General features: G+C 40.0%; 1 non-coding gene across 1 annotated transcript; it reads left to right on the plus strand.

The window, feature by feature from the left end:
• Positions 1–626: 626 nt before the first annotated feature.
• On the plus strand, positions 627–734 carry LOC130937990 (small nucleolar RNA R71). Its single transcript, XR_009069176.1, has one exon. It is a non-coding gene; the product is annotated as a small nucleolar RNA R71 (small nucleolar RNA).
• The last annotated feature ends 19,100 nt before the right edge of the window (positions 735–19,834 follow it).

Here is a 19,834-nt window from a genome sequence, read left to right on the forward strand (position 1 = left end):
GGTTGCATGGTTGTTGTTGATGCATCTTGGGGTAGCTTGTATGGTTGTTGGTTAGAATGGTAGGATGCAATTTGTAAGTTGTGATGGGGTCTATTGTTGCTTGGTTAATGATTAGAATTATGGTTGTTGTGTTGGTTAGACTGGTATGGTTTGTGGTCTTGATTATGGTTTTGCTGGTTTTTCCACCCAAAGTTTGGGTAGTTCCTCCAACCTGGATTGTATGTCTTGGCATTAAGGTCATATGGTGGTCTAGAGGAATTGTTCACATAGTTGGCTTGTTCCCATTCCTCTTCAACTTTTGGGTATTCTTCCTCTTGTGGGGATGCTTGAGCTTGGACAGCTGAGACTTGATTCTTCTCTATTTGCTTGGTTAGAGCTGCCAGCTGAGCTGTGATCATTTTGTTTTGAGCTAATAGAGCATCCATGGAATTGAGCTCCATCACTCCCTTCTTTTGGGTCCTTTCAGAGGCATAAAAATACTCGTTGCTGGCAACAGTTTCTATTATATCTATGGCCTCTTCGGTTGTCTTCATCTTGTTGAGTGAGCCACCTGAGGTGTGGTCTAGAGCCTTCTTAGGGTCATATGACAGCACCTCATAGAAGATGTGCAATTGCACCTACTCATTAAACATGTCTGGAGGGCATTTTCTTGTCAAATTTTTATATCTCTCCCAAGCTTCATAGAGAGTCTCCCCATCTTGTTGTCTAAAAGTCTGGACCTCAGCTCTCAGTCTATTGATTCTCTGTGGATGGTAGAACCTTGCTAGAAACTTGTTAACAACATCTTCCCAGGTGGTGAGGCTTTCTTTAAAAAATGATTCCAGCCACTTTGATGCCTTGTCCCTAAGAGAGCAGGGAAACAAGAGCAATTTGTAAGTGTCCAGATGAACACCATTAAATTTCACCGTGTCATAAATCCTCAGGAATGTAGTTAGATGTTGATTAGGGTCCTCCTGTGCACTTTCTCCAAAGGGACAATTATTCTCAACGAGAGTTATGAGTTGTGGCTTGAGCTCAAAATTGTTGGTGTGTATGTTGGGCCTTAGGATGCTACTCCCACAATTCCCAGGATTGGGGTTTATGTAGGAGCCTAGCACCCTCCTCTTTTGGGAAGCATGGTTGCCAACAGCTTCTTCATGGTGGTTGTGTGCTTCTCCTTCCATGATTTGCGTCGAATTTTCCTCTTCTTCACCAACCGCTATTTTACCTCTTGCTATTGCTTCTCTTCTTAGCCTAAAAAATGTTCTCTCTGGTTCAAAATTATAGGAGATGTCAGCTCCTCTTCTCCCTGTCATACACAAAACAAAATCACAAAATAAAAATATTGTCACCCTTAGGAAGAAGGGTGGGTAAGTCAAACTAATTGGTGCAAAATAACAAACAGCTAGTGTGCTTTGTCAATGTGAGTATGTAGGCAATGAAAATAGGGAATTCTAAAAGAAATTTAAAAAGAATAAAATGAAATTAAAAGAAAAAAAATGCTTAATCTAACTGCTCATCCACTTAATCAAGGTCAATTCTAATCAATCCTAGGCAACGGCGCCATAAAACTTGATGACCGGAATTCACTCCCCATATAAAATGAATTTGTTCTTTGGCAGGCACCCCAAATATCGTCAAGTAATAACCCACTAGGAGTGGAATCATATCCACAGAGATTGATTGATTGAGCAGTGTTAGCTAATGAGTTAATTAGTTAAGCTAATCAAGTAGAGAGTATTGAGTGCTGTAAATTAAATTGCAGAATTATAAAGAGTATGAAAGTAAAGGAAAGTAATAAAGTACAGGAATGTAAATGGCAGAAATGTAAAGAATAGAAACATAAATGGCTGAATTGTAAAAGGGAATGGGGAATTAGCAGAATATAAATGAAAGCTATAAAGAATGTGGGAGATAAGAATAAGGGGAATTCATTGGGATTAGGAGATGTTGATCTCTTTGGATTAAATTCAGTTCATCTCATCTTCAATCATGCAACTCATTGACCTCTTGGCAATCATGATTGATTGAGTCCCAATCCCTTGGTAACTCAATCTCTCAAATCTTGATAATCAGCCAATTCCTTGGTCTAATTGCTCATGAAGAGATATATGCTTAGTCCTTGATTATACCACATGATGACAGGTCATCATATACCTATTTTTCAAGCTAATTTCACTTGTTTTATTAGTCTTTATGCACTTTCTTGCATCCTAAGTAAGTGATTTGGAGTGAAAATGCATAACTTCTTTAAATCAAACAACCACCATGAAATTAATGTTAACTCATGAGGTTTAAGCTGAATTTAATTGATTTTTAATTGATTTATAAGCCTTGTGAATTTAGTGATACTTTGAGTGGTTGTTTTGGTTTATTGTAGGTGAAGAAAGAAAGAAAAAAGGGAAGCGTGGATTAAGAAAGCGTAGCCCAAGAGAGGAAAAGTGTGGCGCATGGAAGGGAGGAAGCAAGCATTGCCCTCCACAAGGGCACACTGCCCTCTAGGAGGGCAACATGAGCAAGCAAGCCTTGAGAGGCAATACTGCCCTGCCCACGACAAGGGCAGAGCACAAATTGATGCCATGAATCAAGAGGAGCTAAAACACTGCCCTGCCCTCCTCAAGGGCAATATCGGGCTCAACAAAGGAAGAAATCCAAAGAAAAAGCTCACCATTGCTTGCCACAAGGATCGAACACGGCACCATGAGGAAGCAAGGAACTAAGCCTTACTTTGGTGCGAAGAAAATTAAGGAAAAGAGGTAGCGTGCGTGTCGCCCGAGTTTCAAACACGGGGCTTCAATTTCGAAACATTGCCCTGCCCTCCGCGAGGGCAGGGCAACATCTTGTAGTGCACGGCCAGCGCACCATTCTGGCGCACCAAGGGAAGTCTCGGCAGCACCAACAGCACGCACGGGCATCATTCTGGCGCACCAAAAATTTCTGCCCTGCCCTCCAGAAGGGCAGGGCAGCATCCTGCAGCACCATCACGCATGCACCAACGCACCAAGGGACGCACGCACCATTTTCTGCCCTGCCCTCCACAATGGCAGGGCAGCCTCCTGGAAGCAACTTTTCTTGGGCTGAAATTGGATTAAAAATCCAATAAAATTCATTTCTTCACCAAATCAAAAGCCCATCCAAATTCCAAAATCCAAGAATAGAAAGTGTATAAATAGGAGTTAGTTTAATGTAATTAGAACTTTTTACTTTACTTTTGAATTTGGAACTTTCTTTTGAGCTTTGAATCTTCACTTTTATTTTGGGAATTCTTGAATTTTCTCTTGGAGACTTCACTAAGATTCCTGAGAATTGGGGAGGAGAATTGATCTCTCTTCTTCCTTGTTCTTGCTTGAGCATTTCTACTTTTCTTATTTGAGTCTTGGGTGTTAAGAATTGAGAAAATTCTGTCTCAATCTCCACTCAAGATCTCTTTAATTTCTTTTCTGCATAATTGAGTTCAAACACATTTCCTTTACTGCTTCTTCTTTAATTCCTTGTTAATTGTTTTGAGAATTTGGATCTGGGAAGGCAATTGAGATCTAGGCTTTGCTACCTAGTCTCTGGAGTCCTGAGATCACATTTTCCTTTTGGTTCTTCTGCGAACCCCTGCTGCAATCCCTTCCATTCTCTGTTTGAATTTTAAGTATTTCTAATTCATCTTCTGCTTTATTACTTGCTGCACTTTAATTTCCATTGCTTAAATTCTGAAATCCCAATCCTCAAATCCCTTTTCATTATTGCAATTTATATTTCTTGCTCTTTAATTTACTGCAATTTACATTTCTTGCACTTTAAGTTTCAGTCATTTAATTTCTTGTTCTTTAAGATTCAGCACCTTTACTTCTAAGTCTCTTTGATTTCTGTAATTCATCCCTCTCCCTTTATATTTCCTGTTGTTTACTTACTGTTGGATACAAAATTACTCAACCAATACTTGATTCGCTTGACTAAATCAACCACTAAACTAAAATTGCTCAATCCTTCAATCCCTGTGGGATCGACCTCACTCATGTGAGTTATTATTACTTGATGCGACCCGGTACACTTGCCGGTGAGTTTTGTGTCGGATTGTTTTCCGCACATCAAGTTTTTGGCGCCGTTGCCGGGGATTGAAATAGATTGACAATGATTGAGTGAAGTGGAGGTCTAGATCAAGCACTTTTTCTTTATTTTTAACTAACACACTAACTGTTTGAATTTTTGCTCAAACTAACTAAAAATTCATTCTAGCAATAGATTGAAGTTTCATTGGTTTTCTGGGTCTGTGTGTTTCTTATTGTGTGTTTGTATGTCAGGTACAGGAAGAGCCTCCCCTATTCTCTCTGAAATTGACCAAAGAACTCTTCGAAGAATAAGAAGAGCTGAAAGAGGGAAGAACGTCATTGGAGAAGAAGAATCTGAGGAGGAATTCCAAGAAATGGAAGAAGATCCATCAAATCCCAATCAACCAGAAGGAGGAGCCAACAATAACCCACAACAAAGAAGAGTACTGGCTTCCTACACATTTGCAAATGCTAGACACTGTGGGAGTAGCATTCTTACCCCCAATGTCAATGCAAACAACTTTGAACTAAAGCCACAGCTCATCACACTGGTCCAAAACAACTGTTCTTTTGGAGGAGGGCCATTGGAGGATCCGAATCAACATTTATTTACCTTCTTGAGAATTTGTGACACTGTCAAAACCAATGGTGTACCTCCTGATAGTTACAAGTTGCTGCTCTTCCCATTCTCTCTCAGGGACAAAGCTACTCAATGGCTAGAAACATTTCCAAAGGAAAGCATCAACACTTGGGATGATTTGGTGAGCAAGTTCCTTGCTAAATTTTATCCCCTCAAAGGATCATAAGATTGAAGACTGAGGTGCAGACATTCACTCAAATGGAGGCTGAGAATTTATATGAAGCATGGGAAAGATATAAGGCACTGCTGAGGAAATATCCACCAGAAATGTTTACTGAGTGGGATAAGTTGCAAAACTTCTATGAAGGACTTACTCTGAAAGCTCAAGAAGCACTTGATCATTCAGCTGGAGGCTCATTACAACTCATGAAAACTACAGAGGAAGCTCAAAACCTCATTGATATGGTGGCCAACAACCAATATTTCTTTGCTCATCAAAGACAATGCCAACCATCACAAAGAAGAGGAGTAATGGAGTTGGAAGGAGTGGATTCAATTCTAGCTCAGAACAAGATGATGCAGCAACAGATTCAACAACAGTTTGAGCAAATGGCCAAAAGAATTGATGGCCTGCAAGTAGCATCAGTGAGTGCCACAAGCCAACCATCAACCACATAGGTGCAAAGTGAAGAAACTCAAGAGGAGCAACAGCAAGAGCAAGTCCAATACATGCACAACCGAAATACTGGAATAAATGAAGTCTATGGTGATACTTACAATCCATCTTGGAAGAACCATCCCAACCTCAGATGGGGAGACAACTACAATCAAACTCAGCAACCTTGGCAAATAAACTCAAATAAAAACAATTGGAAAAGCACAAACCACAACCCCCAGCCAAACACTAACCAAAATACATACAGAAAACCACAAAATAATTACCTCAACTCCAACCATCACCTACCCAATAACCACCCAACTAACCAAAGCACTTACCATCATCCAACAACACCCCAAAACCAACCCATCTCACAAGAATCTCAGAGGATTACTAATCTAGAGCTGCTCATGGAGAAAATGATGAAGAACCAAGAATTGACAACAAAGAACCAAGAAGCTTCCATGAAGAACTTAGAGAGGCAAATTGGACAACTCTCCAAACAGATTTCTATTGAAAAACCATCAAGCTCACTACCAAGTGACACCATTCCTAACCCAAAGGAAGAATACAAAGTCGTGCAATTAAGGAGTGGAAAGATGTTAGTGGATGGTAACCAAGGAGCAACCAAGAAACTTATGGAGAATGACAAAGAGTCAACAGAGAAAGATGAAGCTAACAACAAGGACATAACAAGCAAGAATGTTCCAGAAAAACTCACAGAGGAAAATAACCAACCACAGAATCTAAAGAAAGAAAAGCAGATCATGGAAGAACCGAATCCAAGACAACATCAAGTGGAGAAGAGCTCAACACCACCACTACCGTATCCCCAAAAATTCCACAAAGAGACAAAGGATCAGCATTTCCACAAATTTCTTGAGACTTTCAAGAAGCTGGAAATCAACATACCTTTGGCTGAGGCATTGGAGCAAATGCCTTTATATGCCAAATTCTTAAAGGAGCTCATCAATAAGAAAAGAGACTAGAACGAGAAGAAGACTGTAATGCTTAGTGAAGAATGCAGTGCACTAATCAAAAAGGGGTTGCCTCCCAAGCTTGAAGATCCTGGAGGTTTCTTCTTACCCTGCACTATTGGAAGCCTATTCATCAACAAGGGGATGTGTGACTTAGGAGCAATTATAAATCTAATCCCATCTTCTTTAGTGAAAAAGCTTGGCATAGAAGAGGTGAAACCAATACAGATGTCCTTGGAATTGGTGGACCAATCAGTAGTATATCCTAAAGGGTTGATTGAGAACCTTTTAGTTAAGGTTGACAAGTTCATCTATCCGGCAGATTTTGTGATCCTAGATTCAGTAGAGAATGAGAATGACTCTATAATACTCGGTCACCATTTTTGGCCACCGCTAGAGCCATTGTAGACATAGAGCAGGGAGAGCTAACCCTCAGGATGCATGAAGAAAGCATCACCTTAAAAGTGTTTCCAGAATCACAAAGTAAGAAAGAAACAAGCAAGACAAGTGACTATTTTCCAGGGCAAACAATCAACAAAACAATAGAACAGAAAAGTGAGCAGGTACAAAGAGGGGAAGGAATTCAAAAAGAGGCCGAGATGATAAACAAAAAGAGAGAAATCACAACTCGAGTCACTGTCAAAGGAGATAGATCAACAAGGAAGAAAAAGAAGACAAACAAGAAGAAGGCTTACAAAGGGTGGAAGAACAAAAAGATTCCAACTGAAGGATTTTCCAAAGGTGACAAAGTACAATTAGTATATCAACAGCTGGGAACAGAAGATCATTACACTGTCAACCAAGTACTCTCTCTTGAGCACATTGAAATAGAGCATCAAGGCACCCAGAGAAAGCTTACAGTGAGAGGGGACAAGTTGAGACATCACCAGCATCAACCACCTTAAAGGGAGTTCAATGTCAAGCTAGTGACAATAAAAGAGTGCTTCATGGGAGGCAACCCATGATTTAAGATTCCTGTCCTTTTCTTTATTCAATAAGTTATGATTACTTGAGCATGATTTTGAACGTTCATATAAATGCATACATTGTTTTGAAGCACATGTCAGACTTCTAAGTTTGGTGTGCCTTTAGGCACACCCAAGTGTATTTTTCAAAAAAAAAAAGGGTTATTCTTAGAACATATGCATAATCCTGTTGATGAAGCATATGACCAAACATTAAGTTTGGTGTCCGCATGTGTAACAATGATCAAAAGATCATTTCCTATACATGGAATCAAAATCATACAGAGAGGGATCATGCATCATTATTTTATGTATATATATCAATTGTGAAGAATTTACTTCATTGCTAAGCCATCTCCTCAGTAAGAGATAAGTTTGGTGTTCACCAACTTTTAGCAATTGTAATTAAGGGACACAATTGATTATTTATGAAAAAAGAAACAAAACATCTCTCTTCTTTATTTCAATTCACTTACCAACGTATACATCCATATCCTAAGGCCAGCTGTTTTGGTTTATTCAGGAGAAAGAGATTGAGACAAAAACAAGGAGGGGTCACGGCTAGGACAAGCTGAGTGAGGAGTGGTCACATGTGCCTAGAAAAGCGTGCTCCTTGGGAAGCAGAATTTGCATGCATGCATCATCGAACACCTAAATGCATGCAACCAATGAGAAGAGAATCATCGTCAAAGCCTCAACAATGCATGCAGACCGTTCATTCCATGAACCGTTTGGATGGACAACTCAATCTCAACCCTTCATGAGCACCAACGAAATCCTTCCTCATTCATTGTGGTTTTGTTAAAAAGCTTGAAGAATTTGCCTATAAATAGCCGTAGTGCTAAATGGTTTACACACTCATTCAAGCTACCTTCACATGTAAGCCATAATTCCCTCTACTCCCAAAATTAAACTCAACAATTCCCTTATCTCACACAACAGAACCGAGAATCATCCCAAACACAACACATCCTTCTTCTATTCTCACTTCTCCCTTTTTCTCACCTCAAATCCAATGGCCTCCTCAAGTTCAAAAAGAAGGCCGGGAAAAGAACCTATGGTAGCCGAGCCTCCATTATATGATACAAAGAAATTTAGATCCCAATTCCATGAAGGAAGATATCATAGGTTCATGAAGACAAAGAATGTCATCTATGAGAAGGGCCTTGAGTTGAGGGACGGGGAATACCCCATCATGAGGCAAATCACTAAAGAAAGAAGGTGGGAACTTTTATGTGCTCCTCTTGTTGACATCAGTGCAGTCATGATCAGGGAGTTCTATGCTAATGCTGTAAAAGAAAACAAAGATAGTGCCCCTTATACAAGTTATGTCAGAGGAGTTGAAGTGAATTTCAGTCCAGCAGCCATCACTAGGGTCCTAAAGTTGAGAACCATAACTTATGCAGAGCCCAGTTATGAGACCAGATTGCAAATGGAAAATAATCCTGATGAGATCTTGCAAGGGTTATGTATGGAAGACACAGACTGGGAAAGAGATTCAAAAGGTATCCCAAGCCACTTGAAGAGAATAAACCTCACTCCTGTGGCCAAGGGATGGTATGAAATAGTAAGAAGATCCATCCTTCCTACTGGAAATGCTTCTTGGGTCACAATCAAACGAGCACTCTTGACATACTGCATCTTACATGGAGGTGAAGTCAACCTCGCACAACTCATAGCCGACAGTATTCAAGAGATGGCTAACAGCACAAGTAAATCAAGTGGTCTTGGACATCCAAGTACCATCCTCAGGCTATGCGACAAAGCTGGAGTGATCTTTGAAGATGAGGACACGGAAAAAGTGAAAAAGGGGAAATGGATCACCAAGAAGAGTATGGAAGGAATGAATGAAGAGGATGATCCAGAGGGGGTGGTAGCTCCCAGACAAAGGAGATCACAAAGAGAGGAAGGACGAAATCAAGCTCATGATGCCATAGACATGAGCCAGCTACAAAGAGTAATTGAAGAGCTATCTCAGCAACTTATGCAAGCTCAACAAGAGCAAAACCAGGGGCGCCAAGAGCAATATCTAGAGCCCTATTCAGAGTTTAGGGAGCAATATTTAAAAGATAAAGAGGAACGAGAAGCTTGGCAGCGTCAAATGGAGGAGAAGCAAGAGAGATGGCAACAGCAAATGATGACTCAGCAGCAAGAATTTCAAGCACAGATTCTTGAAGGGCAAAAAGAGCAATACAAAGAATTCAAAGAATCATATGATAAGCTGTACTTTAGTCAAGCTAAAGCAGGGGAATATAGTCACAACCTGTATCAATGGAAGAATATTCATCGCACCATGGGAGAAGTTAGATTTGCGCAAAGAATGGAGAGTGATGAAAACATGCAAGCAAGGTTGGAGTACCTAACCCATAATTTGCCAACACTCAATCCACAGATCAAGCCATTTGAGCAATGCCCTAAATTTGGAGCCAAGCAACAAGCAAGGTCTCATCACTATACGGAGGTAACCTTTAAGAGATTGGAAGAAGTTGGACTCTCAGGACTCTTAGATTCTGTTTGGGATAGAAGATGTCCTGGTGAAGAGATCCGAGACTATTCCAAGCTAGGGAAGAGAAAGAAGAAAAAGGGAGAGTCAAGCAGCAGCCACGACCATTAGAAGGTGGCAAAGTTCTTTCATACCCCTTCTTTCACTCTTCTAATAAGGAGAAGCATGTCTGAAATATGATATGCCTCCACTGTTTATTTCCTTTTATTTCATTTTCTTGTACTTTTCCTGGTTCAATAAGTAGCTAGAGAAATGATTTGCATAATGCTTGTCATTCATAACCTAGCTGAATTTTTGCTTTGTTTCCCATATGCTTGAATAAAAGAGAATTGTTTGAATTGAAAAGTAAATATCCAATGTTGCATAAGTAGAATGGAAGTTAATGGTGGTATATATGTTTGATTAAATGCATAACTCATGAAATAATTGCTGCATAATATCATTTTCATTAAAGTGTGAGCTAGCTTGCTGTTATGAAGGTTCCTATCAATGAAGAAAAAGCCCTTGAGAACAAAAATAAAATAGAAAGAAAAGGAAGAAGAAAAAGCCAATGTGGCAAGAAAAACAAAGAATAAAGGCTGGACACCAATAGCTTGGACCCTAGGACACATGCCCGTGGTGTTCTTGTACTAGGATATGCTTGGATAAGTAAATTCTAAGGGGTATTTTAAAACCCGGTCACTTAGATCAACTGATTTGGGATGGCCAATTGAAAGTCCACAATAAAGAGCAACCTAGATACAGAACATTTAGTTATCCAAAGAGATGCTGGGCATCAATGATCCTAAGAAGAAGTAGTGAGCCATGTGTCTGTGGTGGAAGATGTTGAGTGAAAAATAAAGCCAAAGGCTACTACTACAACATTAGGCACCAAGCCTTCAAGAATAATAAGCTTGATAAGCAACTTGAGAAAAGAAAAGTTAGCAAGGGAGCAAAGAAAGAATAAACCTTATAACAGCAAGTTTAGCAAGCCTTTGAGGAAGAATGTATATTATGTAACAGCAACAATAATTGAGTTATCATTATCTGCATAAAAACCCCATGAATCAAATTCTGCTATATGCCTAATAAGGATATGTTTTCTTTTCTTATTCATTTCACTTTCTCTTAGTTTTGATGCTTGCTTGGGGACAAGCAAGATTTAAGTTTGGTGTTGTGATGACAGGTCATCATATACCCATTTTTCAAGCTAATTTCACTTGTTTTATTAGTCTTTATGCACTTTCTTGCATCCTAAGTAAGTGATTTAGAGTGAAAATGCATAACTTCTTTAAATCAAACAACCACCATGAAATTAATGTTAACTCATGAGGTTTAAGCTGAATTTAATTGATTTTTAATTGATTTATAAGCCTTGTGAATTTAGTGATACTTTGAGTGGTTATTTTGGTTTATTGTAGGTGAAGAAAGAAAGAAAAAAGGGAAGCGTGGCTTAAGAAAGCGTAGCCCAAGAGAGGAAAAGTGTGGCGCATGGAAGGGAGGAAGCAAGCATTGCCCTCCACAAGGGCACACTGCCCTCTAGGAGGGCAACATGAGCAAGCAAGCCTTGAGAGGCAACACTGCCCTGCCCACGACAAGGGCAGAGCACAAATTGATGCCATGAATCAAGAGGAGCTAAAACACTGCCCTGCCCTCCTCAAGGGCAATATCGGGCTCAACAAAGGAAGAAATCCAAAGAAAAAGCTCACCATTGCTTGCCACAAGGATCGAACACGGCACCATGAGGAAGCAAGGAACTAAGCCTTACTTTGGTGCTAAGAAAATCAAGGAAAAGAGGTAGCGTGCGTGTCGCCCAAGTTTCGAACACGGGGCTTCAATTTCGAAACATTGCCCTGCCCTCCGCGAGGGCAGGGCAGCATCTTGTGGTGCACGGCCAGCGCACCATTCTGGCGCACCAAGGGAAGTCTCGGCAGCACCAACAGCACGCACGGGCATCATTCTGGCGCACCAAAAATTTCTGCCCTGCCCTTCTCGAGGGCAGGGCAGCATCTTGTGGTGCACGGCCAGCGCACCATTCTGGCGCACCAAGGGAAGTCTCGGCAGCACCAACAGCACGCACGGGCATCATTCTGGCGCACCAAAAATTTCTGCCCTGCCCTCCAGAAGGGCAGGGCAGCATCCTGCAGCACCATCACGCACGCACCAACGCACCAAGGGACGCACGCACTATTTTCTGCCCTGCCCTCCACAATGGCAGGGCAGCCTCCTGGAAGCAACTTTTCTTGGGCTGAAATTGGATTAAAAATCCAATAAAATTCATTTCTTCACCAAATCAAAAGCCCATCCAAATTCCAAAATCCAAGAATAGAAAGTGTATAAATAGGAGTTAGTTTAATGTAATTAGAACTTTTTACTTTACTTTTGAATTTGGAACTTTCTTTTGAGCTTTGAATCTTCACTTTTATTTTGGGAATTCTTGAATTTTCTCTTGGAGACTTCACTAAGATTCCTGAGAATTGGGGAGGAGAATTGATCTCTATTCTTCCTTGTTCTTGCTTGAGCATTTCTACTTTTCTTATTTGAGTCTTGGGTGTTAAGAATTGAGGAAATTCTGTCTCAATCTCCACTCAAGATCTCTTTAATTTCTTTTCTGCATAATTGAGTTCAAACACATTTCCTTTACTGCTTCTTCTTTAATTCCTTGTTAATTTCTTTGAGAATTTGGATCTGGGAAGGCAATTGAGATCTAGGCTTTGCTACCTAGTCTCTGGAGTCCTGAGATCACATTTTCCTTTTGGTTCTTCTGTGAACCCCTGCTGCAATCCCTTCCATTCTCTGTTTGAATTTTAAGCATTTCTAATTCATCTTCTGCTTTATTACTTGCTGCACTTTAATTTCCATTGCTTAAATTCTGAAATCCCAATCCTCAAATCCCTTTTCATTATTGCAATTTATATTTCTTGCTCTTTAATTTACTGTAATTTATATTTCTTGCACTTTAAGTTTCAGTCATTTAATTTCTTGTTCTTTAATATTCAGCACATTTACTTCTAAGTCTCTTTGATTTCTGTAATTCATCCCTCTCCCTTTATATTTCCTGTTGTTTACTTACTGTTGGATACAAAATCACTCAACCAATACTTGATTCGCTTGACTAAATCAACCACTAAACTAAAATTGCTCAATCCTTAAATCCCTGTGGGATCGACCTCACTCATGTGAGTTATTATTACTTGATGCGACCCGGTACACTTGCCGGTGAGTTTTGTGTCGGATCGTTATTCGCACATCAAGTTTTTGGCGCCATTGCCGGGGATTGAAATAGATTGACAATGATTGAGTGAAGTGGAGGTCTAGATCAAGCACTTTTTCTTTATTTTTAACTAACACACTAACTGTTTGAATTTTTGCTCCAACTAACTAAAAATTCATTCTAGCAATAGATTGAAGTTTCATTGGTTTTCTAGGTCTGTGTGTTTCTTATTGTGTGTTTGTATGTCAAGTACAGGAAGAGCCTCCCCTATTCTCTCTGAAATTGACCAAAGAACTCTTCGAAGAATAAGAAGAGCTGAAAGAGGGAAGAACGTCATTGGAGAAGAAGAATATGAGGAGGAATTCCAAGAAATGGAAGGAGATCCATCAAATCCCAATCAACCAGAAGGAGGAGCCAACAATAACCCACAACAAAGAAGAGTACTGGCTTCCTACACATTTGCAAATGCTAGACACTGTGGGAGTAGCATTCTTACCCCCAATGTCAATGCAAACAACTTTGAACTAAAGCCACAGCTCATCACACTGGTCCAAAACAACTGTTCTTTTGGAGGAGGGCCATTGGAGGATCCGAATCAACATTTATCTACCTTCTTGAGAATTTGTGACACTGTCAAAACCAATGGTGTACCTCCTAATAGTTACAAGTTGCTGCTCTTCCCATTCTCTCTCAAGGACAAAGCTACTCAATGGCTAGAAACATTTCCAAAGGAAAGCATCAACACTTGGGATGATTTGGTGAGTAAGTTCCTTGCTAAATTTTATCCCCTCAAAGGATCATAAGATTGAAGACTGAGGTGCAGACATTCACTCAAATGGAGGCTGAGAATTTATATGAAGCATGGGAAAGATATAAGGCACTGCTGAGGAAATGTCCACCAGAAATGTTTACTGAGTGGGATAAGTTGCAAAACTTCTATGAAGGACTTACTCTGAAAGCTCAAGAAGCACTTGATCATTCAGCTGGAGGCTCATTACAACTCATGAAAACTACAGAGGAAGCTCAAAACCTCATTGATATGGTGGCCAACAACCAATATTTCTTTGCTCATCAAAGACAACGCCAACCATCACAAAGAAGAGGAGTAATGGAGTTGGAAGGAGTGGATTCAATTCTAGCTCAGAACAAGATGATGCAGCAACAGATTCAACAACAGTTTGAGCAAATGGCCAAAAGAATTGATGGCCTGCAAGTAGCATCAGTGAGTGCCACAAGCCAACCATCAACCACATGGGTGCAAAGTGAAGAAACTCAAGAGGAGCAACAGCAAGAGCAAGTCCAATACATGCACAACCAAAATCCTGGAATAAATGAAGTCTATGGTGATACTTACAATCCATCTTGGAAGAACCATCCCAACCTCAGATGGGGAGACAACCACAATCAAACTCAGCAACCATGGCAAAGAAACTCAAATCAAAACAATTGGAAAAGCACAAACCACAACCCCCAGCCAAACACTAACCAAAATACATACAGAAAACCACAAAATAATTACCCCAACTCCAACCATCACCTACCCAATAACCACCCAACTAACCAAAGCACTTACCATCATCCAACAACACCCCAAAACCAACCCATCTCACAAGAATCTCAGAGGATCACTAATCTAGAGCTGCTCATGGAGAAAATGATGAAGAACCAAGAATTGACAACAAAGAACCAAGAAGCTTCCATGAAGAACTTAGAGAGGCAAATTGGACAACTCTCCAAACAGATTTCTATTGAAAAACCATCAAGCTCACTACCAAGTGACACCATTCCTAACCCAAAGGAAGAATGCAAAGTCGTGCAATTAAGGAGTGGAAAGATGTTAGTGGATGGTAACCAAGGAGCAACCAAGAAACTTATGGAGAATGACAAAGAGTCAACAGAGAAAGATGAAGCTAACAACAAGGACATAACAAGCAAGAATGTTCCAGAAAAACTCACAGAGGAAAATAACCAACCACAGAATCTAAAGAAAGAAAAGCAGATCATGGAAGAACCGAATCCAAGACAACATCAAGTGGAGAAGAGCTCAACACCACCACTACCGTATCCCCAAAGATTCCACAAAGAGACAAAGGATCAGCATTTCCACAAATTTCTTGAGACTTTCAAGAAGCTGGAAATCAACATACCTTTGGCTGAGGCATTGGAGCAAATGCCTTTATATGCCAAATTCTTAAAGGAGCTCATCAATAAGAAAAGAGACTGGAACGAGAAGAAGACTGTAATGCTTAGTGAAGAATGCAGTGCACTAATCAAAAAGGGGCTGCCTCCCAAGCTTGAAGATCCTGGAGGTTTCTTCTTACCCTGCACTATTGGAAGCCTATTCATCAACAAGGGGATGTGTGACTTAGGAGCAAGTATAAATCTAATCCCATCTTCTTTAGTGAAAAAGCTTGGCATAGAAGAGGTGAAACCAATACAGATGTCCTTGGAATTGGTGGACCAATCAGTAGTATATCCTAAAGGGTTGATTGAGAACCTTTTAGTTAAGGTTGACAAGTTCATCTATCCGGCAGATTTTGTGATCCTAGATTCAGTAGAGAATGAGAATGACTCTATAATACTCGGTCGACCATTTTTGGCCACCGCTAGAGCCATTGTAGACATAGAGCAAGGAGAGCTAAGCCTCAGGATGCATGAAGAAAGCATCACCTTAAAAGTGTTTCCAGAATCACAAAGTAAGAAAGAAACAAGCAAGACAAGTGACTATCTTCCAGGGTAAACAATCAACAAAACAATAGAACAGAAAAGTGAGCAGGTACAAAGAGGGGAAGGAATTCAAAAAGAGGCCGGGATGATAAACAAAAAGAGAGAAATCACAACTCGAGTCACTGTCAAAGGAGATAGATCAACAAGGAAGAAAAAGAAGACAAACAATAAGAAGGCTTACAAAGGGTGGAAGAACAAAAAGATTCCAACTGAAGGATTTTCCAAAGGTGACAAAGTATAATTAGTATATCAACAGCTGGGAACAGAAGATCATTACACTGTCAACCAAGTACTCTCTCTTGAGCACATTGAAATAGAGCATCAAGGCACCCAGAGAAAGCTTACAGTGAGAGGGGACAAGTTGAGACATCACCAGCATCAACCACCTTAAAGGGAGTTCAATGTCAAGCTAGTGACAATAAAAGAGCGCTTCATGGGAGGCAACCCATGATTTAATATTCCTGTCCTTTTCTTTATTCAATAAGTTATGATTACCTGAGCAAGATTTTGAACGTTCATATAAATGCATACATTGTTTTGAAGCACATGTCAGACTTCTAAGTTTGGTGTGCCTTTAGGCACACCCAAGTGTATTTTTCAAAAAAAAGGGGGTTATTCTTAGAACATATGCATAATCCTGTTGATGAAGCATATGACCAAACATTAAGTTTGGTGTCTGCATGTGTAACAATGATCAAAAGATCATTTCCTATACATGGAATCAAAATCATACAAAGAGGGATCATGCATCATTATTGTATGTATATATATAAATTGTGAAGAATTTACTTCATTGCTAAGCCATCTCCTCAGTAAGAGATAAGTTTGGTGTTCACCAACTTTTAGCAATTGTAATTAAGGGACACAATTGATCATTTATGAAAAAAGAAACAAAAACATCTCTCTTCTTTATTTCAATTCACTTACCAACGTATACATCCATATCCTAAGGCCAGCAGTTTTGGTTTATTCAGGAGAAAGAGATTGAGACAAAAACAAGGAGGGGCCACGGCTAGGACAAGCTGAGTGAGGAGTGGTCACATGTGCCTAGAAGAGCGTGCTCCTTGGGAAGAAGAATTTGCATGCATGCATCATCGAACACCTAAATGCATGCAACCAATGAGAAGAGAATCCTCGTCAAAGCCTCAACAATGCATGCAGACCGTTCATTACATGAACCGTTTGGATGGACAACTCAATCTCAACCCTTCATGAGCACCAACGAACTCCTTCCTCATTCATTGTGGTTTTGTTAAAAAGCTTGAAGAATTTGCCTATAAATAGCCGTAGTGCTAAATGGTTTACACACTCATTCAAGCTACCTTCACATGTAAGCCATAATTCCCTCTACTCCCAAAATTAAACTCAATAATTCCCTTATCTCACACAACAGAACCGAGAATCATCCCAAACACAACACATCCTTCTTCTATTCTCACTTCTCCCTTCTTCTCACCTCAAATCCAATGGCCTCCTCAAGTTCAAAAAGAAGGCCGGGAAAAGAACCTATGGTAGCCGAGCCTCCATCATATGATGCAAAGAAATTTAGATCCCAATTCCATGAAGGGAGATATCATAGGTTCATGAAGACAAAGAATGTCATCTATGAGAAGGGCCTTGAGTTGAGGGACGGGGAATACCCCATCATGAGGCAAATCACTAAAGAAAGAAGGTGGGAACTTTTATGTGCTCCTCTTGTTGACATCAGTGCAGTCATGATCAGGGAGTTCTATGCTAATGCTGTAAAAGAAAACAAAGATAGTGCCCCTTATACAAGTTATGTCAGAGGAGTTGAAGTGAATTTCAGCCCAGCAGCCATCACTAGGGCCCTAAAGTTGAGAACCATAACTTATGCAGAGCCCAATTATGAGACCAGATTGCAAATGGAAAATAATCCTGATGAGATCTTGCAAGGGTTATGTATGGAAGACACAGACTGGGAAAGAGATTCAAAAGGTATCCCAAGCCACTTGAAGAGAATAAACCTCACTCCTGTGGCCAAGGGATGGTATGAAATAGTAAGAAGATCCATCCTTCCTACTGGAAATGCTTCTTGGGTCACAATCAAACGAGCACTCTTGACATACTGCATCTTACATGGAGGTGAAGTCAACCTCGCACAACTCATAGCCGACAGTATTCAAGAGATGGCTAACAGCACAAGTAAATCAAGTGGTCTTGGACATCCAAGTACCATCCTCAGGCTATGCGACAAAGCTGGAGTGATCTTTGAAGATGAGGACACGGAAAAAGTGAAAAAGGGGAAATGGATCACCAAGAAGAGTATGGAAGGAATGAATGAAGAGGATGATCCAGAGGGGGTGGTAGCTCCCAGACAAAGGAGATCACAAAGAGAGGAAGGACGAAATCAAGCTCATGATGCCATAGACATGAGCCAGCTACAAAGAGTAATTGAAGAGCTATCTCAGCAACTTATGCAAGCTCAACAAGAGCAAAACCAGGGGCGCCAAGAGCAATATCTAGAGCCCTATTCAGAGTTTAGGGAGCAATATTTAAAAGATAAAGAGGAACGAGAAGCTTGGCAGCGTCAAATGGAGGAGAAGCAAGAGAGATGGCAACAGCAAATGATGACTCAGCAGCAAGAATTTCAAGCACAGATTCTTGAAGGGCAAAAAGAGCAATACAAAGAATTCAAAGAATCATATGATAAGCTGTACTTTAGTCAAGCTAAAGCAGGGGAATATAGTCACAACCTGTATCAATGGAAGAATATTCATCGCACCATGGGAGAAGTTAGATTTGCGCAAAGAATGGAGAGTGATGAAAACATGCAAGCAAGGTTGGAGTACCTAACCCATAATTTGCCAACACTCAATCCACAGATCAAGCCATTTGAGCAATGCCCTAAATTTGGAGCCAAGCAACAAGCAAGGTCTCATCACTATACGGAGGTAACCTTTAAGAGATTGGAAGAAGTTGGACTCTCAGGACTCTTAGATTCTGTTTGGGATAGAAGATGTCCTGGTGAAGAGATCCGAGACTATTCCAAGCTAGGGAAGAGAAAGAAGAAAAAGGGAGAGTCAAGCAGTAGCCACGACCATTAGAAGGTGGCAAAGTTCTTTCATACCCCTTCTTTCACTCTTCTAATAAGGAGAAGCATGTCTGAAATATGATATGCCTCCACTGTTTATTTCCTTTTATTTCATTTTCTTGTACTTTTCCTGGTTCAATAAGTAGCTAGAGAAATGATTTGCATAATGCTTGTCATTCATAACCTAGCTGAATTCTTGCTTTGTTTCCCATATGCTTGAATAAAAGAGAATTGTTTGAATTGAAAAGTAAATATCCAATGTTGCATAAGTATAATGGAAGTTAATGGTGGTATATATGTTTGATTAAATGCATAACTCATGAAATAATTGCTGCATAATATCATTTTCATTAAAGTGTGAGCTAGCTTGCTGTTATGAAGGTTCCTATCAATGAAGAAAAAGCCCTTGAGAACAAAAATAAAATAGAAAGAAAAGGAAGAAGAAAAAGCCAATGTGGCAAGAAAAACAATGAATAAAGGCTGGACACCAATAGCTTGGACCCTAGGACACATGCCTGTGGTGTTCTTGTACTAGGATATGCTTGGATAAGTAAATTCTAAGGGGTATTTTAAAACCCGGTCACTTAGATCAACTGATTTGGGATGGCCAATTAAAAGTCCACAATAAAGAGCAACCTAGATACAGAACATTTAGTTATCCAAAGAGATGCTGGGCATCAATGATCCTAAGAAGAAGTAGTGAGCCATGTGTCTGTGGTGGAAGATGTTGAGTGAAAAATAAAGCCAAAGGCTACTACTACAACATTAGACACCAAGCCTTCAAGAATAATAAGCTTGATAAGCAACTTGAGAAAAGAAAAGTTAGCAAGGGAGCAAAGAAAGAATAAACCTTATAACAGCAAGTTTAGCAAGCCTTTGAGGAAGAATGTATATTATGTAACAGCAACAATAATTGAGTTATCATTATCTGCATAAAAACCCCATGAATCAAATTCTGCTATATGCCTAATAAGGATATGTTTTCTTTTCTTATTCATTTCACTTTCTCTTAGTTTTGATGCTTGCTTGGGGACAAGCAAGATTTAAGTTTGGTGTTGTGATGACAGGTCATCATATACCCATTTTTCAAGCTAATTTCACTTGTTTTATTAGTCTTTATGCACTTTCTTGCATCCTAAGTAAGTGATTTGGAGTGAAAA

The sequence above is a fragment of the Arachis stenosperma genome, chromosome 6, assembly GCF_014773155.1.
Source record: "Arachis stenosperma cultivar V10309 chromosome 6, arast.V10309.gnm1.PFL2, whole genome shotgun sequence".
Classification (NCBI taxonomy): Eukaryota; Viridiplantae; Streptophyta; class Magnoliopsida; order Fabales; family Fabaceae; genus Arachis; species Arachis stenosperma.